At 42.8% G+C, this 22,360-nt stretch overlaps 1 protein-coding gene across 3 annotated transcripts in view; it reads right to left on the bottom strand.

Moving 5' to 3' along the window:
• The window catches only part of SPATA13 (spermatogenesis associated 13), a 144,083-nt gene extending 122,325 nt beyond the window's left edge, over positions 1-21,758 (bottom strand). For all 3 annotated transcript variants that reach the window (XR_004816553.2, XM_025462696.3, XM_049101060.1), the window contains exon 1: positions 21,593-21,758. The gene's annotated coding sequence lies outside the window, so the exon portion shown is untranslated. The remainder of the gene's footprint in view (positions 1-21,592) is intronic.
• Positions 21,759-22,360: the final 602 nt, after the last annotated feature.

The following is a 22,360-nucleotide window of genomic DNA, read 5'->3' as shown; positions in this document are numbered from 1 at the left end:
GGAAGCAGCAGCAATCTGTCTCCCACATAAACAAGTGCACTGGTAGAATCTGTATGATATAGCCATTTTGTAATTCTGGATACCACTGAAAGCTTGCAACTTTCAGGGGAAGACTTAGATGATAAATTGCCATCAATTTCAGTCAGTTTCCGCTTTTAGCACAACAGTATCTACCCATCCCCACTCTCAGCCATGTTGGCAGGGAGCTGTGTCTGTGTTCCTGCAGCAGCCTGCACACTGTTCATAGGAGCCAAGGTGGTCAAAAAGGGATCCCTCTAAATATCAGGGATCTGTGCTTTGATTGCTGATCATTGCTTCTGATCACAGAAGAGCAAAGAGGCAGACAGCCAGCCATAGCTGTTTCACCTTCCCCTCTGGTGACTCCCAGGAAATTTAAAGGAACCAGTATTCCTTTCTCCTCTAGCTTCATTTTTTTGTCTTTTTCCTTTTAGGGAGCCAGACATTAAAGACTAGGACATTCAGTACAACTACATATACAGGAAAAATTAGAAAGTGACCATGCATGCCCACAGAAAGGCTCAGAAAATGAGAAGTCATTAAGTGTACAGCTTGGGCCCATCCTCAGCACAGAGATAGCCTATAAAAATCAAAACCAAAAAACAATGCCAAAAAAACAGCAAACTCTGAGGAAGGAGGAGAATTTGATTTCCAGAGTTACCACATTATTATATTCAAATGTCCAATGTGCATTAAAAAAAAATAATCCGGGATCCCTGGGTGGCGCAGCGGTTTGGCGCCTGCCTTTGGCCCAGGGCGCGATCCTGGAGACCCGGGATCGAGTCCCACGTCGGGCTCTCGGTGCATGGAGCCTGCTTCTCCCTCTGCCTTTGTTTCTGGCTCTCTCTGTCTCTCAGTCTTTCATGAATAAATAAATAAATAAAATCTTTAAAAAAAAAAAAATAAATAATCCCAAGGCATACAAAGAAACGGTAAGTTATGGCCCATACCAAGGGGGGAGGAGGAGGAAACTAAGAGATAACATCCCTTAAAAAGACCTGATGGCAAATCTACTAGGCAAAGACTTTAAAATAAAGTCTTGGGGATCCCTGGGTGGCACAGTGGTTTGGCGCCTGCCTTTGGCCCAGGGCGCAATCCTGGAGACCCGGGATTGAATCCCACGTCGGGCTCCCGGTGCATGGAGCCTGCTTCTCCCTCTGCCTATGTCTCTGCCTTTCTCTCTTTCTATCTCTGTGACTATCATAAATAAATAAAAATTAAAAAAAAAAAGATTTTAAAATAAAGTCTTTTTTTAAAAAAGATTTTATTTATTTATTCATGAGAGATAGAGAGAGAGAGAGAGATTGAGAGAGAGAGACTGGCAGAGACACAGGCAGAGGGAGAAAAGCAGGCTCCATGCAGGGAGCCCAATGTGGGACTCGATCCCAAGACTCCAGGATCATGCCCTGGGATGAAGGCAGGTGCTAAACTGCTGAGCCACCCAGGGATCCCTAAAATAAAGTCTTAAAGATGCTCAAAGAACTAAAGAAAGATGTGGAAAAAGTAAAGAAAATAACATGAATGAAATGGAAATCTCAGATAGGACATTAAAAAATACCTAAAAAGAAACCAGAAAGCAATTCAACAGCTGAAAATTAAAATGATTGAAATGAAAAATTTATGAGAGGGATTTAAAAGCAAGTATGAGCAAGCAGAAGAAAGAAAAAGCAAACTTAAAGATAGGACAATGGAAATTACAGTCTAAGGAACAGAAAGGAAAAAGACTGAGGAAAAACAAACAGAACCTTAGAGACCTGTGGGACATCATCAAATGGACCAACATCTAACATCATGGGAGTCTCAGAAGAAGAGAGAGAAAAAGAAGAGACAGTATTTGGAAAAAACAAATGGCTCGACATTTCTCAAATTTGATGAATATAAACATCCACGAAGCACAGCAAACTCCAAGAAAGATGAATTCAAAGACCTATACTGAGATACATTATAATAAAAAAGCAAAAGAGAAGGAAATCCTCATATAAAATGGATCCTCAACAAAATCATCAGATTTCTCCTCAGAAATTCTGGAGGCCAAAAGACAAGGACCAATATATCAGTGTGCTAAAAGAACACTGTCAACCAAGAATCCCATATCAAGCAAACCTGCCCTTTGAAAGTAAGGGAGAAATGAAGACATTAAACTGAGGGAGTGTGTGACCACTACATCGGCCTGCAAGAAATGCTCAAGGAATTCCTGCAAGGTGAAACAAAAGGGCACTAGGCAGTAATTCAAAAGCATATGGATAAAGGAAGATCTCAAAAAAAGGAAATTATAAAAGCTAGTATTACTATAACTTGGTTAAATATACAAAATTTACAAGAAACAAAGAAGGACATTAGATACTAATAAAACATTCAATATGGCAAGAAGATATAACAATTATAAACACTGCCACCCTTAATGATAGACCATCAAAATATATGAAGGAAGCAAAATAAACTATTGAAACTACACCAAAATAAAAAGCTTCTGTACAGCAAAGGAAACTATCAACAATACTAAAAGACAATGTACTAATAAATAAGATACTTCCACATGACATATCTGATAAAGGGTTAGTATCCAAAATATATAAAGAATTTATGCAACCCAACACCAAAAAAAAAAAAAAACACCTCCACAAATAATCCAATTAAAAAATAGGCAGAAGACATGAAGAGACATTTCTCCAAGGAAGACATACAGATGCCCGACAGACACATGAAAAGATGCTCAACATCACTCATCATCAGAGAAACGAATATCAAAACACAAAGACATCTGTCAGAATGACTTAAATCAAAAACACAAGTTTTGCTGAACACAAGTGTTGGCAAGGATGTGGAGAGAAATGAACCCTTGTGCACTATGGATAGGAATGCAAACTGATATAGTCACTGTGGAAAACAGTATGGAGGGTTCTCAAAAAGCTAACATAGAATTATCACACGATCCAGTAATCCCACTAGTGGATACTTACCCAAAGAATATGAAAACACTAATTCAAAAAGTTAATGTGTGTCCCTATGTTTACTGCAGCATTATTTACAATAGCCAAATTATGGAAGCAGCCCAAGCGTCTAATGACAGAGGAATAAAGAAGAGGTGATACTGAGGTGGGCACTTGACGGGATGAGCACTGGGTGTTATTCTGTATGTTGGCAAATTGAATACCAATAAAAAATAAATTTATTAAAAAAAAGAAGAGGTGATATAAAATATACATAATGGAATATTAATCAGCCATAATAAAGAATGAAATCTTGCCATTTGCAACAACATAGATGGATCTAGAGAGTACAATGTTAAAAGAACAAAGTCAAAGAAAGACAAATCCTGTATGACTATACTCCTGTAATTTAAGAAACAAAACAAAGGAAAAAAAGAGACAAATGAAAAAACTGACTCTTAACTATAGAGAACAAACAGATGGCTACCAGAAGGGAGGTGGGTGAGGGAATAGGTGAAATAGGTGAAGGGGATTAAAGGTACACTTACCACAATGAGCACAGAGCAATGTACAGAATCACTGAATCACTATATTGTACACCTGAAACTAATGTAACTATAGGTTAACTACACTGGACTTAAAAAAAAAAATAACATCGGGGGACGCCTGGGTGGCTCAGCGGTTTAGCACCACCTTAGGGCCAGGGCCTGATCCTGGAGACCCAGGATCGAGTCCCATGTTGGGCTCCCTGCATGGAGCCTGCTTCTCCCTCTGCCTGTGTCTCTGCCTCTCTCTCCGTGTCTCTCATGAATAAATAAATAAAATCTTTAAAAAAAATAACATTGGTAATTTCAGATCACAAAAACATATACATATATATATAGAATTCTGTATATATATAGAATATATGTATATAGGATACATATATGTGTATATGTGTGTGTGTGTGTATTTATGTATGTATATGTTTTTGTAGACAAATGTGACCTAACTGGAGAAATACAGTTCCACAATGATAGTTGGAGACTTCAATACCTTACTCACAGTAATGCACAGAACAGCCAGAAGTAAGGAAACAGAGAATTTAGAGACACAATAAACTAACTTGATCTGACAGACACAAAACACTTCCTCCAACAACAGCACAGACATTCTTCTCAAGGGCACAGAGCACATTTTCCAGGACAGACCAAATGTTAAGTCACAAACTAAGTCTCAATAGATTTAAAAAGATAGTTATCATTCAAAATATCTTCTCTGAACACAACCAGATGAAGTTAGAAATCATTCAGCCATTCCACTTATAGCCCCAAAAAACTGAAAGCAAGATTTCAAAAAGACTTCTGTACACCTCTGCTCATAGCAGCCTTATTCAAAATAGCCAAAAGGTGGAAATAACTCAAATGTCCATCAATAGAAGAACAGATTAAGAAAACTTGGCATATACATACAATGGCATATTATTCAGTCTTAAAAAGGAAGCAAATTTTGACATATGATACAGCATGAATGAACCTTGAGGACATTCTATAAAGTGAAATAAGCCAGTCACAAAAATACAAATACTGTATGATTCAACTGACACAAGGTATTTATAGTAGTCAAAATCATAAAGACATTTTGGTATAATGTAATAAGGGTTGCCAGGGGCTGGGGGCAGGGGATAATGGGGAGTTACTGTTTAATGGGTACAAAGTTTCAGCTCTACAAAATGAAAAGGGGATTAAGGGGATAGATAGTGGTGCTGGTTGTCGAACAGTGTGAATGTACTTAATCCTACTGAACTGTACACTTTAAAACGGCTAAGATGGGAACTTTTGATGTGTGGCCTTTATCACAAATGATATTTTATTTTTTAAAAATATACACAAGTGGGGGATCCCTGAGTGGCTCAGCGGTTTGGTGCCTGCCTTTGGCCCAGGGTGCAATCCTGGAGTCCCGGGATTGAATCCCGCATCGGGCTCCCGGCACGGAGCCTGCTTCTCCCTCTGCCTGTGTCTGTGCCTCTCTCTCGCTCTCTTTGTGTCTATCATTAATTAATTAATTAATTAATTAATATTATATATATACACACACACATATATATACAGTTTTATATATATATGTCTGTACACACACACACACACACACAAGTGTTGGTGAGGAAGTGGAGAAATTGGAATCCTCATACACTGCTGGTGGGAATGTAAAATGAAGCTGTCTCTAGAAAGCAGTCTGACAGTTCCTCAAAAGGTTAAACATAGAGTTACCATGTATCCAAGCAATGGTCAGTTTTACCCAAGGGAAATAAAAACATAAGTCTACAAAAACACATGGACACAAATGTTCATAGCAGTACTATCCATAATAGCCAAGAGGTACAAACAACGCAAATGGCCATAAACCGGTGAACAAATGCAACGTAATATATGCAATAGAATGTTATTCACTACTAGCGCCTGGCCCCAAATGGCATAAGCATTTGCAATATCTGGGCTGTCATAGACTGGAGATACAGGGATAAATCAGCCATAGTTATCAATATTTTGGAGCTCACAGACTAGCATGTTATGATGAAAAGAGCCATAATAAATACTGGGGGTGACTTATTATTAGCCAGAACTATTTTACAGAAACAATAAGGGCTCAAGAAGTTACGGGATTTACATAAGGCAAACCGTATCAGCCACACTGTCTGATACATGCCTAAATTATTATGAAAACATCTTACCACTGTCTTGTAATATCTATAAGAACTTAATGAACAGTTAAAAGTAATGGTGAATCAAGGAAGTAATGCTCATGACCACCGTGCTCCGATTAACTAAGTAATAATGAAGAAGGTGAATAGACAGTACCTTGTATAAAAAGAAGTATAAAAACTTCTTTTTATACAAGGAAGAAAGAAGGAGGCTCGTTAATAAAATGATAGAAAATGAAGCATGAGCTTGTTATTTGTTAACAATTAATAGTTTAACAACCACACATTCTATCATTTATTCTGATATAAGGAGCTTCTTTAGGAAATTACCACCTTCTATTTTCACAGAAAACATTAAAGAGCCCCGAGGTGAGAGAAGGAAGACTGAGGATCATTTCTAGGAATCACGCCAGGTTCCTGTGTGTTTAATCTGTCCTTGGACTGACCTGGCCCCATTAATCAAAGCAACTGGTTGGGAAAATAACATGTTTTCATGATCTGAAAAACAGATATTAAAGGGAAACTATGATGTCATGAGGGGGGAAAGCAAGCAAAGACTATGATAAATTTAGCTGTATTTTCTCACTTTCTCTGGTGTTACAGGAAAAGTAATAGACCAAAGTCTTGGTTGCCCTTCTGCAATTGTACCTGGTTAAACAGGTTAAACTAATAGGTGTATTTACAAAATGATGAGGAGTAACTTCAGTATTGATACAGATACTAGATCTGTTTACATTTAAGTTCAACATGATTTACGTAGATAATTCTTTACAAAGTTGTGTTATTTTTAAAAATGTGAAAAAATTTTCCATTATACATAGAAACTTCAATTTCCTTTTTTTTTTTAATTTTTATTTATTTATGATAGTCAGAGAGAGAGAGAGAGAGAGAGAGAGAGAGGCAGAGACATAGGCAGAGGGAGAAGCAGGCTCCATGCACCGGGAGCCTGACATGGGATTTGATCCTGGGTCTCCAGGATCGCGCCCCGGGCCAAAGGCAGGCGCCAAACCGCTGCGCCACCCAGGGATCCTGAAACTTCAATTTCTTAAGAAATAAAACACAAAGATGAATATAAGTTCAGGAAATCTCTATCTGGACTATATCTTTATATGAGGCTTAAGGATAAGGGGTGAGCAAACCCAGACCTCCCCTGTCCCAATTTCAGCACCTGGCACAAAGGAGACATGCAACAAATAACAGCCTTTAATTGAAAATGACTAGGTAACCATGTAATAAAACATACTTCTCCTGCAAAGTATTTTTAATATTATTTTTCAAATTTAAATTGTAGCATGTGAAACTAAAATAATCTTGGAGATTGAATTTACTCCTACATTTCCTAGAAGTCAGTCTTAGCCATTGGGATTTCTAGGTTTTCCTTCTGTGGGAGAATAAAGATACTTAAGGCCATATTTCTCTAGTTTATTTTTATATCCTCAGGAACTAGCATCATGACGGGAACAGAGGAATTACACAACTGTTTTAGAATACGTTTGTCTAGCTTTTATATTAATAAGCAACTTCTGTGCTCTGGATCTAATTAAAGTAATGATTAAGTAAGTACTTAGTAAACAATAAGTTAGTTAACACGTAAATACTACTCAATAAGAAATAATCCAAACTTAAAACATATCCTTTTCTTGCAGTCCTGGTTGGGAACTTTAGCTGTCTGACCTCTGATTTTGAGATCAAGCTTGTTTTCCTTCAGACTTTCTAATTCTAAAACAATGGTTTGATGAAATGGCCCTCTAGTACTTACATCTCCAGTGGACAATATAAACTCTACTGTCTCCTTGGACGGTTGTCAAAGTTATCTTAAATTTGGCAATACAGACTTTTAGTCTCCTTATTTTTGCTGATAATACGACTTCAAACTCTCTGCTGTCTAATCTCATTCCCCTCCCGTTACCAGAAAAAAACAAAAACAACCACTACCAACATTACTACAACACTCCATTTCAGAAGTAAGATCAACATCAACCAATAGGATGAGACATTTATAGCACACTCCATCCTACAACAGCAGAATATATATTCTGTGCAAGAGTGTATGGAACATATATGAAAACAGACAATAACCTGGGCTATAATACAAGCCTCACAGAAATTTTAAAAACTGAAATCATCCCAGAATGTATTCTCCAATCAAAATGAAATAAAGTAGAAATTAGTAAGAGAAGGATAACAAGAAAATCTCCAAATAATTGGAAAGTAAACAAGATGCATGTAAATAGTCCACAGGTCAAAGAAGAAGTCAAAGGGAAATTTTTAAAAAATATATTTAACTGAATGAAAATAAAACCCATCATTGTAGGGTACACCTAAAGCAGTGCTCTGAGGGAAATTTATAGTATGAAATGAATACATAAAAAAGGAAAAGGGACGCCAGGTTGAGCCAGTGGTTGAGCATCTGCCTTCAGCTTAGGTCATGATTTCAAGGTCCTGGAATCAAGCCCCGCATCGGGTTCCCTGTAGAGCCTGCTTCTCCCTCTGCCTATCTATCTGTGTCTTTCATGATTAAATAAATAAATAAAATCTTTAAAAAAAAGAAGAAGAAACGTCAAGAGTTTTTCCATATTTGTAAATATAATCTACCATATTAACAGGCTAAAGAAAAAAATCATATGATCACCTCAACCGATACAGAAAGAATATCTGATAAAATTCAACACCCATTCATCATTAAAGCAACAATAACACCACCACCACCACAATAATACAGGAGAGCTCTCTCAACTTGATAAAGTGCATCAACTAAAAACCTGTGAAAGACAGTGTACTTTTCTCCTAAGATCAGAAATAAGAGACAAGGATGTTTGCTCTCACCACTCTTATCCAACATAATGCCAGAAGTTCTAGCCAGCGCAATAAGGCAAGGAAAGGAAATTAAACGCATATAGATTGGAAAGGTAGAAATTAAACCATCCTTATTTGCAGATGACATGGTTATCTACATAGAAAATCCCAAGAAATCTACCAAAAAATTCCTAAAGCTAATGAATGAGCTCTGCTAAGTTGCAAGATACAAGCTAAACATACAAAAAAAAAAAAAAAAAAAAAAAAAAAAACACTGTATTTCTGTATACCAGCAATGAACACATGGACATCAGATTTAAAAAATCAATACCATTATGGACCTTGAAGATATTAGGCTAAGTGAAATAAATCAGACAGAGAAAGACAAACACCTTATGATTTCACTCATATATAAAATTTAAACAAAACAAAGCAAAACAAAAACAAGCTCACAGACACAGAACAGATTGATGGTTACCAGAGGGAAAGGGGGGTGGGAGGTGCAAAAATGGGTAAAGGAGGTCAATTGTATGGTGACAGATGGTAACGAGACTTTTAGCAGTGATCACTTCACAGTGCACACAGATGTCAAACTATAATGTTGCATACTTGAAACTCATGTAATATTATATACTAATTTTATTTCAATAAAAAAATACAATATTATTTATAATCACTCAAAAATCAAAATACTTAGGTACAAATCTAAATCATTAACAGGGATTATATGCTGAAGACTACACAATGATGATGAAGTTAATGGAAAGATACACTGTGTTTATTGATTGAAAGACTCAATACTAAAGATACTAATTCTCAACAAAATTCCAGCAAGTTTTGTAGATATGAGATTATTCTAAAATTCATATAAAAAGAGAAAGATGGGATCTCTGGGTGGTGCAGTGGTTTGGCGCCTGCCTTTGGCCCAGGGTGCGATCCTGGAGACCCGGGATCGAATCCCACATCGGGCTCCCGGTGCATGGAGCCTGCTTCTCCCTCTGCCTGTGTCTCTGCCTCTCTCTCTCTCTCTCTCTCTCTGTGACTATCATAAGTAAATAAATTAAAAAAAAAAATTTAAAAAGAGAAAGAAACTAGGATTGCTGAAACAATTTTGAAGAAGAAAAATAAAATGAGAGGAATCAGTCCATCTAATTTCAAGAATTGTAACTACAGGAATTAAGACTGTGATACTGGCTGAGGTACAGACACATAGCTCAACAGGACAGAAAAGAGAACTCAGAAAAAGACCTACACAAATACGCCCAATGATTTTTTATAAAAGTACAAAGCAACTGAATAGAAGAGGGATAGCCTTGTCAACAAAAAAATGCAGACATCCACAGGCAGAAAAAAGAAAAGACAAGACACAAACACACAAAACCACCAAAATCATGACCCGAGTCTCATACCTTATACAAAAATCCAAAAGGATCATAAATTTAAATTTAAAATGTAAAACTATAAAACTAAAAAAAAAAAAAAATCTTCCAAGAGTTCCTATTCTTAGACTTGACATGAAAAACATGATCCATAAAAGGGGAAATAAATCAATAAATTGGAGCTCATCAAAATTAAATACTTCTGTTCTGCAAAGGGCCTGGTTAAGAGCTAAAAGGATAAACTAGTTAGAGAACATGTATGCAAACCAGATGTCTCAAGGACTAGTATCTTCAGATAATAATGCTGAGTGAGAAAAGCAATCCCAAACATATTATGTTCCAATTTTATAATATTTTTTAAATAACAAAATTGTATGGAGAAGAAATTACTGGTTGTTAGAGGGAAAGGAAGAAGTAGGGACAAAAGGGAAGTGAGTGTTGCCATAAAAGGACAGTAAGAGGGATCCTCATGGTGACTGGAAATGTCTGTATGTTGACTATACATATATATTTTTAAAGATTTATTTAATCATGAGAACAAAGAGAGAGGGGGAGAGAGAGAGGCAGAGACACAGGCAGAGGTAGAAGCAGGCTCCATGCAGGGAGTGGGACTTGATCCTGGGTCTCCAGGATCACGCCTTGGGCCGAAGACGGCGCTAACCCGCTGAGCCACCCGGGTTGCCCCATGTATCTTGACTATATTAATGTCAATATCCTAGTTGTGATGCTGTACTATATCATGTAAATATCATTGTACTAATCATGCATGTATATCTATAATTATCTCAAAATGAGTTCAATTAAAAAATTAATAAACAAGAATTTAAAACTCTTCACAAATACAATTATATTTTGTCTTAACTCTCAAATCCCCACTCCCTTCCCTCAGCAAACTCCTGCCTCTTCTGTTGTCAGATGTTCACTTTTACCAACCTTACTCTAGTTAATGAAAACAATCTATGTACAACTGTCTTCCACATAAACCATCACCGGGATTTGGGTATGCCTTTTTGCTGCATATCCCCACAATGTAAGTAGACAGGTTCAATAAGAGAGCCTAGGACCAATACCAGAAGTCTGTATGAATTCCAGCACAGATTACCCAGTCATGAACCAGCAAACAGATAACTATCACCTGTCTGTGGTAGTTATCAGCTTTCTCTATACCACCTCCTTTGAAATCTTGAAACATTTCCAGTTATCTGCATCAGACTGTGGGAAAAGCAAGACACATTATAGGCATAACATCATACATGAGACACATCAGTGAGAGACAGCCTTCCCAACACCAATTCTCCTTGCTCTGTCCTCCACATGGAAGCAGCAGATGCCATCAGATCTGCCCTATAACTGGTTCTGAGATGAGGATCACTACTTCACCATCTCCCTTCCCTTCATGCCAAATGGTAGCACTGATTACATAAGGCAGCCAATGGGCAATGCTTCCCAAATACCTTTGCACTTAGGTGGCACAAGAGTTGCTTCCTTGGGAATCTGAAACCATGCAGATCTGCTACTGAGCAGCTAGTGAATGGGTGGTCCTGCCACAAATCTGAATTTCTCACTTGTCTGAGGAGAGAGCTATACGATTCTCCCAATGGGGATATATCTTTCCAACTAAAAATTCACAACAAGTGTGTTCCAAGCTAATTCTTTCTGAGTCCTGCAGTGACGAGTTTATCCGAGGCAGAGAGATTTGTAACCAGGCATGTGTCATAACTGGTTACTGAGTGATCCAGTCGTCTTTAAACAATCACATAAAAGAACATTCTTCTGTTTGGGGGAAACAGTAATAAAACCAAAGCTTTCAAGAGTTTTTTGGGTTTTTAAAATCTTCTCTCACTAATGACTAAAGTGCTTACCAGGTCTTCCCCGTTGTGACCTGGACATACACAGGTGGGGCTGTCCCAGCTCAATATGACAAGGGACTGGGAACCCTCCTGCTGAACCAGGTCTCCTTTTACAACCTTCTTTATCCCAGACTGATCTACACAGATACCCACTATCTTCATCTCAGAAGAAAAGTGTTCCAAGTGATACAAACTGTTCTTAAAAATCCCCAACCTGTACTGTGTAGAGTGAAACCTGGCCTCTACAGAGATCACTTTTCAGGAAAGCCTAGAAAACAGTACCATCCTGCTGACAACAGGCCATTTCCTTCTTCCTTTAGAGATTCTTCATCCCAGCGGGGGGGGGGGACTAAGAGATTGGTAGTATCTGCCCATAAAAATGAAAAAAAAAAAAGGGTATTAAACTCCTATAGCATGAAATCAACAAAAATGTAATCATCCACTTGAGCAATTCCAATTCAATAGTCCAGCATGCACCAAAATTTAATAAACCACTTTGCTTTAGAATAATTGTCACATGGGGTTTGATTTAATTAATCTCAGCAGGTTTGAAAACAGCTCCCAGGAAGTCAAAGTGATAAACTTCCTTCAGATGTGAGAGAATCAAAATGTAAGTTAACTATGCTACCAAATCAGACATATTTAGACAGTGGCAGTAATTTTATATGCTTTGACCTATCCACCTGTAAGCACTGACCTTGTTTGCCAGATCATTCCTGCTTCTGTGTACCACTTAAAGGCTTCTGGGTCAGCACCCTTTTAGGGTGAGTACCTCCGATGAGGGGTCAGATTAGAAATAAAGATTAGGAAAAACAGAAAGAGTTCTTGCTTCCTCCTCTGAGTTTCTTCTGTGTTAGACAGCACTCTCTGAGCCCTGGGTATTTTTCCTAATTTTGAGTGGAGTTACAAGAGGCACAGATGATCTTCCAGCAGAACCACTAACAGGCAGAAGCAAGCATACATACCCTCTCACTTGTCCTGAGCCCCACTGCCCTGGAAGAAGATCCTAGCCCAGAAAGAAAAGCCTAGAGGAAATTAACCTTCATCACTCTCCTCCTATCCAAGAGTGAAACCTAATGAGAAAAGGGGAGACTAGTGTAAACTCTGGCAGAGTTACCACTGAGACTCGACATTGTACCAGGGCCTCACTCTGGCCCAAACTGCGTCTATATTTATGAATGAACGTTCCCTATGTCTCAAGGAGCAGAGCATCATCATTATCCGTGAGCCATCCTGACTTGCAGAAGCACAAGACTTTCCTGCCAGGTGCACGGCATTTCAAAAGCTGAGTCTGGAGACAAGTATCTGCCTCCAGACAGCTCAACACTGAACAGAGCTGTTTATTCCAATACCGGTCGCTAAGGGCAGCAGTTGAAAATATGAATATCCCCCAGGCAGCCTGATTCCACAAGCTGCAAGTTTATAAATCACTCTTCTTACCCACACCTTACCATGACTTTTCATTACAACAGAGCACATCATTTTCGCTCTGTCATATTCACCCGCCTTTGCACACAACACCACACACATACACCATCGATCATGGCCAGAAACCGCAGCCGACACATCAAGTACCCCATCCTTTTCTAGGAAGTATAGGACATAATAGTTCTGGAAAAGTGGCCTAAGGACACAGAGACAGACGCTCTAATGCTAGAGCTGAACTGAATTTGGTAAAACGAGTAGCTCTTCGGTAAGAGGAGCCAAGCAATCACTGGGGAGTTTAGATTTGTTTCAGAAAAGTCAGAGGTAGAGAAAACAGGTCTAGCAGATTTTAAAACATACCATTTTAAAGAATATTTTACTTATTTTTCCCAGTGTATTTTGAAGTGTTAACCTCAAACATTAAAAATCTAAATGTACTTCGAATTGTTCTCATCTTAAATATATAATCCTTCTGAATATAACTAAAGCTGTAGATACTAATATATCTCCGCCTTCTTTACTGTTTTCAGTGAGGGTGTGGGGGATGTTATTTCAGAAGGACCCATGGAACATTTAAGCAAGGGCAAGTCCTTTGAAGGCCTGTATTTCTAAAGCCTATTCAGATCCTGAGTAACTGGAGTGATAATGCTAAGACCACACAATGGAGGCTAGTCTTTACCATAATACTGAGCCACTTGTGTGCTGGCTATACAAAAGTTTCCCCAGTGGTAGATTTTCACTTGGTAATCGGGCAGCAGAACAAATATAGTGAATCAATTATTTCTATTTGCAGCACACACTCAAATGTCCCAGGGCCAACCTAACTGTAAACACCAATTACTTGCATGTCCTACACAGAAAACAAAACCAAACACATAATCTAACTTTTTCACAGAAAGAGAACAGATCAAATACTTGAGATATAAATTCACCTATTTCTCATTTCTTTATTTAGTTTGGCCACACTACTAGGACTGATTCTAGACTAAAAGATATTACAAACCCAAAAAACCTCAACTGCATCACAGATTTCATTCTGAGGGTACTAACTGTAGATCACTTACTTGAACCTCCTGGTCCTGGGCAACCTACATTTTAATAACTTGCAGGATATATTAGAATAATTGTTGCATGGGGCTTGGCTTAATTAATCTCAGCAGGGTTCAAGGAAGGCCCATGAAGTCAACAGGAAAAATGTCCTTCATATGTTCCATTATTAAGAGTGGAGGAATTATGTCACCAAAAAGACAGGTATAGAAAAGGCCACAGTCATAAATCAAAACCAAAGTACTTACACATGCTGATAAGAGAGAGACATGTTTGTCCAGAGGAGGAAAAGAAGGAATAAACTTACTAACTTGGTTGTTTGGTGCAAAGCAGAGGTTCATCAATAGTTGTCAAATTAATAAAACAATGAATGAAGGTGAACTTAACGTGTGTGACAAGATAGGGCAGGCAAAAAGATTATATACAACCTTTCAAGTAATGGTTAGAAATACATAATTTATGACAGAGTGACATCTAGATCCTAGAAAACAGATCCATGCCAAAGAGAGACCAAGTCTAAAGATTTATTCCAGGATTGAAAACTGGCATTTAGGTACAAATGATAGATTAGAGCAGGTACAGGAGGGCTGAATGGCTCAGCAGTTGAGCCGTCTGCCTTCAGCTCAGGGCGTGATCCCACAATCCTGGGATGAGTCCCGCATCAGGCCCCCCACAGGGAGCCTGCTTCTCCCTCTGCCTGTGTCTCTGCCTCTCTCTGTGTGTCTCTCATGAATAAATAAATAAAATATTTTTAAAAAAAGATTAGAGCAGGTACAAAATAAACTGGATTCAGGTCCCAACTCTGCTGCTTACTAACTGAGTGACCTTGGGAAAGCATTAACCTCTCTATGTTTCAGTTGCCTTACCTGAAAAATGTAGGCAGTAGTGGTACCCAACTATTATGTAGTTCCCATCCATATTGTAAAGCATTGCTACCTCATGACTTTAGAATCTGGTTATACTCCAAAAACCCAAGTTCTTCCATATAGATGTAGGAAATGGTGCCCAACGCTGGGCAGGCTGTGGGAGGGGACATGCTCTGTTTACAGCATGATCCTTGTATCCTTGCAAAGAGAGAGCTTAGAGAATTAGACATGGAGATCCACTGCCTTGGGCTATGTCACCTCTCACCTCCCAGAACAAAAAAGGGGACCACCAGGAGACCTCCAAACCAACAAGCATTTGACAAGCAACAAGTATTAATCAAACTATTGAAATGGCTCACTTTCTCCTCCTGTTGCCATAAAACCATCAGAGCCTCCACCAGGCCCTCTGCTGAGCAAGAACAGACTCAATTCATCCTCACAACAGCCGATCACAGTGAATCCCAGATTTCATTGCTCATGGGAAGCTGCTAAAAATTCCAATGCCTTGGTCACACCCAAAATCAATGACAATATTTGGGGTGGCAGTAGGCATTAGCTTTTTTAAAAACCCCTGGGTAATTCCAATATGCAGCAAAGTTTGAAATGCTTACCTAAGGGCTGGGTACTTTTACTACATACATTTTTCACATGAAGCAATTGAGGGACAGACAGGTTAACGCTTTCCCAAGATCACACAGCAAAGTCACGATGTGAACTCAGTTTGACTACTGTCAACACTAAGAAATCACGTCAGGCAGAGGTGTTATAGAAATTATACAAATCACTTGTGTGCAATGAAAGAAATAGGGTGGGTAGAAGGAACTGTGAGTATGTACATACACTAGGCAAAGAAATGCAGGAAATGAGGATGGCTGTGGACTCCAGGAAAATCCTACCCAATACAACCAGGGAGGAACAGAGTTTCCACTTTCTGAAAAGATTATCATGTAGCCATGAAGATGAACTGTTTAGGACCTCTGGAAAGCACATGTTCTAGAACAATGGTTCTCAAACTTTGGTCTTCTGAAACTCTCAACAGGTCTGAGGAAAGCCCTAGAATTTGCTCTTCTAACAAATCCCCAAGTGATACTGAGGCACTACTACTGCTGTAGACACACCGTTAACAGTCATAAATGATGAGCGAGGAGCTATAGCCATGTAGAAGTGTTTCAGAGTCCCTAAGGTCACCAAGTGGAAGTCTGTCTACCCACCTCTGCTTATTCAATCTGCCTGAATCTGTCTTACGCCTCCCTCCATCAGCTACTTCCCCAACCTGCTCATCCCCTTCAGCCCAGGCTGCAGTTAATTCCTCCTCCAGGAAGCCTTCCTGGACCTCTTGTGTGCTTCCTCCCCATAAACTGATCACTACAAGGTACAAGTTTCAAGACTTTCCTTTCACACATCTACCTCTCCCACTGGACAGGAATGTGAGCCTCCTTGAGGACAGTGGCTGTTTCTGACGACTTTCCATCTTCAGCATCCAACCCAAGACCTGGCACATAAAAGGGACACAAAAACTGTGCACATGTGAGCATGCCATCCTATCAGGAAGGGTGGAAATGAAGCAAATTTCTGAAGTAAAGCTGGTTTTCTCGTAGCCATAGATGGCCCCCATGTATCAACTGAATGTGTTTCAAAGTACATGTGTAAGTTGTTTTAGGACTCGGGACTCATTCATCTCTCTCTGTATCACACATGGTGGTTAAGTACTAAGGCCTGACCTCAGAAATGTGTTTAATGTGACTGAATTGTAACTTTAACACTCAAGTACAAGACTCCTCACTGTTTAGATTACATAGAATGATAACTCTACGAAAGACTGTGATCAAAGTTCCAGTACTAGGAACGCATCTCATTCCTGGCCTCCTGCCCCTCTGTTGTAAGACAATAAAATCATGGGCTTGCCCTCCCCTTGCACCTGCTCTACATGATAAGCAATAGTCCCAGTTTCCCACTTTCCTGCAGGCTGCCTCCCTCCACCAACACTTTCCAGTCTGGTCATTTCAGACCTGTGTTCTATTTTTCTCCAAGGTCAGCTTGCGACAGAACAAACTTTGTCGTGGTATTAATGGAGGCTGGGGGGCAGACTAGCTGCCCCTTTCTTCCAAATTAGCCAAACAGAATCCTCTCTGAGCTCCCCCAATCTGGCTGAATCCAGGGAGTGAGGATGGGAGGCAGGGGAGGGTGCCAGTCCAGATCTGGCAGGCAAGAGTGTTTGAAGATATTCTGAGTCCAGCACATGGTCCCTGAAATTACAATGTTTGAGTTCTCAGTTCTTCCACAATGACACAGAGTGGTCCTACTGCAGGGAAATGGGCAGAGGTTATATCCGACCAAGAAATCAGGTCCTTTAAGGTCCTGGGTAAGATGAGGTAACAGGTCTACGACCAGGACATTTGCACATTAGGACCACAGGATGGGGCTTTACCTGTATCCACAAATCAGTGCCATCAATTAGAAACATCTAACATTTTCTTTCCATTCCCGGCATTGCCACAGCTCCCTGGTGCCCTCTCAGGCAGTGAGAACGTGCCATGTGCACCCCCAGTGAGACAGGCAGGGATGGGACCTGGAACTTCCATCAGCCCTGGCCCCTCCCCTCGTGCTGCATTGGCAGCTCAGCAGGCAGGAACCATCTAGTTCAGAAAAGCCTCTGTGAAAAAGCACTGTGTGAGGGAGTTACAAGCCACAGAGGAGAGAGACACATGGAAGCATACATCCAGATCTCCTGCGCCAGGCAGCCCTGCACTCCAATATCATTCTTGTCACTTACTCTGGGGATTTGGCCACAGCAATGTCCCTCACCTCCATTTTTTCAACTGTGAAAGGAGACCAGGAAAACCTAATTTGCTCTTCCATTACAATGATCCTCATCTAAACTCTTGCCCTCCCCGTGCACCTGCCCTACACGATAAGTAATAGTCCCAGTTTCCCACTTTGCTGCAGGCTGCCTCCCTTCCCCAACAGCACAGAACACAGGTAACTATTTGAGTGACTGTTCCCTCAATTCTACCAAGGATGGAACCTAAGAACTTAACCACCCTTCTCTTTCTAGAAGCATCCAAGAGAAATTAATTACAGACAACATATACCTCAAGGCATCAGGGTTTAATTCAGTCAAGAAAGACTGATACAAAATGAGTTGAGCATCATGGATAAATAATACCCTCCAGGTTCCCTGAGGGTTCCTGGGGGAAGGGATTAAATAGACAGGCAGGAGCTGGGAACTAGGAAGGCATGGGTGGAAGTCCCACAACAAGAAAAGGTGGAGAGCATGGCAGAGCCAACACAGAAACAAAAACTAACCTGACACGCTCTCCCCCTTCACTTCTGTTTCATTTCAGATGCAAAGATGAAGGAAATCATGTGACCACTTTGTACCTAATGCATTTCTTCTGCAAATGGAAAATACAATTAAACATTACAGCTACTGATCTTCAAATTGCCATGTATTATATGATTTGCCTCTAGAAAGCAATGTACGTTTGGTGTTCCTTCCTAATGTTTTGGAAATAACAAAATTACTTCTTCCTAAAACCTCTGAATTTATACTTCCGAGATTTTATGATCCCATTTATGCCATTACGTATCTCAAAAGCAAACATTTTTAACTGTTTGGCTTTTAGACATAAAAATAAATAAATAAACCACCAAGAAAACCACGGACGATTTCGGTTTTAAATGAATCCTTCCAAAGCCTCTTAGTTCAGGAAGGGAAGAGGAAAGAAGGTTCATTGTTTTCAGCAGCAAGCAGAGAGGTCAACCCACCAAGCTGCAGGGTGAGGCATGAAGAGCCCTGGCTGGACCAGAGATCAACAGATCTGGGATCTAAGGCCAGTTCTCCTGTCCTTTGGAGAGGAGACTGCTGTTTTCCCTTGGATGTATCATTTTACTTCTTTGGGTCACAGTTTGCTCACCTATGGAGTGTAAGATCCCTTCCAGTTATCAAAGTATAAAACTTTACGTACACTTTGTTTCAGTATCTGCAAAGGGGGGAATATTTGACTCAAACTTTCAGAAGGTGAAGACCAACAAGGAAATATTTGAACAAGGCTTTAGGGTTATATAATGAAACAGAAATAAAACAAGACTCCTAAAATCCCAGGGCTGTCAGGGGGGGACCAGAGAGGTTTGGCCAGCTAGCTAAAGTGAATCTCAACTCTCAATGCACGGGAGACTGTTGGCAACGGTCTTTCTTCCAGCTTTCCCACAGCTAAGGGGACCAGTGTATTCCCTTCAGGAAGCAGGTTGGAAGTGAGCTTGAATTGACAGTCGGCCAGGGCAGTGTCCCCAGTCTTCCTGAAGGACATTAGGCTTTCCCCATACCCTGTTCTACAGGTATAGCTATTAAGCCCTCAACTGGTATAAACTGCAGACTAAATAAAATGGGCAATTAATGACCTCATTTCCAAAGCCAAATCCCAGCCTACATCTGAGTCCAGAAGTTCCTACAGCACAGAAGCTCAGCAGTCATAAGGGTTCCACCACTACAGAGCCATGAGAAAATGGGCCTGTTACTTCTCTCAGCCTCTCTTGTCCCATCTGTAAAATGGGAAGAGTAGGAGTATCTACATTTCAGGTATGTGAGTAGGATTAATGAGGTATTATTGCATGTAAATCTCTCAGAACAGTGCCTGGCCCAGACTAAGTGTTTGATTAAATACTTTCATACTGGGATCCCTGGGTGGCGCAGCGGTTTAGCACCTGCCTTTGGCCCAGGGCGCGATCCTGGAGACCCAGGATCGAATCCCGCGTCGGGCTCCCTGCATAGAGCCTGCTTCTCCCTCTGCCTGTGTCTCTGCCTCTCTCTCTCTCTCTGTGACTATCATGAATAAATAAATAAAATCTTTAAAAAAAAAATAAAATAAAATAAATACTTTCATACTGATATCCACAGCAACATAATTCAAGAACTATGTATATGATCCTAGAGCAGATGAGAAGGTCGTGAAACCCAGGGCAGTCCCGGGGAAATGCAGCGGCTCCCTGCCTCCACCTCTTGACCCTTCCAGACAGTTTGAAATTGAAACATGTCTGCAAGGTAACTGAGGACTGATAGAAAAAGAAGAAAAGGAACCTAGGGATGGTTGTGGCAGGGAAGAGTCACAACCAAAGGAACAAGGTGTGCTGTGAAGGCAGCAGCAGGCTGTGCTGGGGAAGCACCTGTCAAGGAGAAGTAGGTAAAAGGCAAGAAAGCACCACGTGGGAGAAACGGGAGAGAAGGAAGATGCCCGCACACCTGGAGCACAAAAAAGCAGATAATCAAACTGGGTGAAAGGAAGATGGCAAATCTGGGGGCCGAAGGAGGTAGATGAAAACGACAATATGGGATAAGAAATAGTCACATAAAACTGTAAAGGATGTGGGGGCAGAGAAGGAGGTTTGGCAGCATAAGAAGGAGCGCCTCATTAGCAGGCAGCCACAGAACAATGGAGTGAGGAGGTCTGCAAGTTGGGGGACGTGAAGAGAAAAGGTGCATTTGTTATGAAAGGTGGAAAAATAAAACGGAGTGAGACTTCTGTGGCCCTTGTCAAGGGAAAGGGAAGACCTGGAGATCTGAGGGGGGTTATGGGGAAGAAAACACCGCGTAACACAGAAAATGAGATGAGCTGCAGAGAAAACCTTGGTGGGGGGGGGGAGAGGTTGGGGTGGGTCTTGGATAGCCTTGGTAGTAAGTGCTAACTAAATTCTAATTGTTCTATTATTAGCATTATCATCCAAAGCTGGGAAGCAGTTCACCCAGAGAGCCGTGCTTGCTTGGTTTGCCTTGCTTTTCTCGCACTTGCAGGGAGGGGAAATTTGCTCAGGCGCGGCGACTTCGCACAGACGGGTGGCCGGCGGCACAGGTCACCTGAGTTCCCCCTGACGCGGGCAGCGGGGCCGGCTGCTACCTTCCCGGTATGCAAATTAGTATGCAAATTCCCGCACACGTCAACCGCAGCTGGAACCAAACCGCCTCCGGCCGTGCCCGCCGAGTCAGAGGCGACCGACACCGGGTCCTCCCGGCTGCCTCGCGAAACGAGACCCAGCGGGGACCCGCGGAGAAACTTGCTTCCAAAACTAAGTCCTGCGACCGCCTGCCCCGTAGGGCCGCAGCTGCGGCGGCTCCGGGCGCGCCTCCCGAGGGCGCCGAGCCGGGACGGGCGGGAACGGAGGCCGCCCCGGGCGCCCCGCGCGACCTCGAAGGCCAGGCCCGGCGGGTCGGGAGCGCGGGGTAAAGCTTCAGGGTGATCCCCGCACGGGTCGTGGGGCAGACGGCCTGCTCCAGGAGCACCGCCCGCACGCGCTCCCCGGGGCCACGGCGCTGGCCGAGCCCGGGACGGGGACGGGGACGGGGACGGGGCCGGGGACCGGGACCGGGACCGGGACCGGGAGGGAAGGGGCGGGGAGGGGAGGGGGCCGCCAAGCCAGCACCGCAGGGCACCAACAGGTGGGCAGCCCGGCGGCCCCGAGAAGCGCCCAGGAGGACGCGCAGGGCGTCCTCGGGCTTCAGGCCGTCGATCGGGGCTAATTCCCCTCCGGGGGCCCCGCGAACAGCCCCGGCCGCCGGCCCCAGCCCCGCGCGTGCCCCGCACAGCCGCGCGCCCAGCGGCAGCCTCACCTCGCGCGGCCCCCACTCGGCGGAGCCTCCGGAGCCAGTGGATACGAGACGGGGCCGCTCCCGGTCTCGCGGAGCTCGGAGCACGCCGGGCTCCCTCGCAGGAGCCTCTGCCCCGGTGCGCTGCCTCCCGGCTGGCGGCGGGCGGGGCGGCCGCTAGAGAAAGCGCGCCGCCGAATCCCGCCTGCGCCGCGGCCGCCCGGCTCCCCGGGCCACGCCCCCGCCCGCCCGGGCCACGCCCCCGCCCGCCCGGGCCACGCCCCCGGCCCGGCTCTCGGGCCACGCCCAAGCCACGCCCCCAGCCCGCCTCTCCCTCTATCCCCCGCTCCGGAGCGCTCGCCACCCCCAGGCCACGCCCCCGGCCCGGATCGCGGTCCGCTCAGGCCACGCCCCCGACCGGGCGCTCCCTCCACGCCCCGGGCCCTGCCACGCCCCCCGCCCCGCGACCCCACAGAGGCCGTCGGTGCCAACAGCCCTGCTGCCCCATCACCCTCCCAGCCACTTCCAACCCCCTACGGCGTCCCCCAACTCCCATCAGGATGTCCCCCCAGCCACGCCCCTGGCCCTGCTACACTTCCCCCCACTCCCTCTCTTCTTGCCCTCAGCTACACCCCCAGCGACCACCCCACACCACTACCCCCGGCCCGAACCCCCTTAGCCGGGCTCTCCCCCTCCCCCACCACCACCCCAGTCTCACTAGCCCAGGGTGGGAGGAGCCGCCGCGTCGCCCAGGCAACTCCCCCGCCACCGCCACCACCAGTCCACTCACTC

Source organism: Canis lupus, chromosome 25 (assembly GCF_003254725.2).
Source record: "Canis lupus dingo isolate Sandy chromosome 25, ASM325472v2, whole genome shotgun sequence".
Classification (NCBI taxonomy): Eukaryota; Metazoa; Chordata; class Mammalia; order Carnivora; family Canidae; genus Canis; species Canis lupus.
The sequence above is the reverse complement of the archived record's forward strand: the minus strand, read 5'-3'. Positions and strand labels throughout refer to the sequence as shown.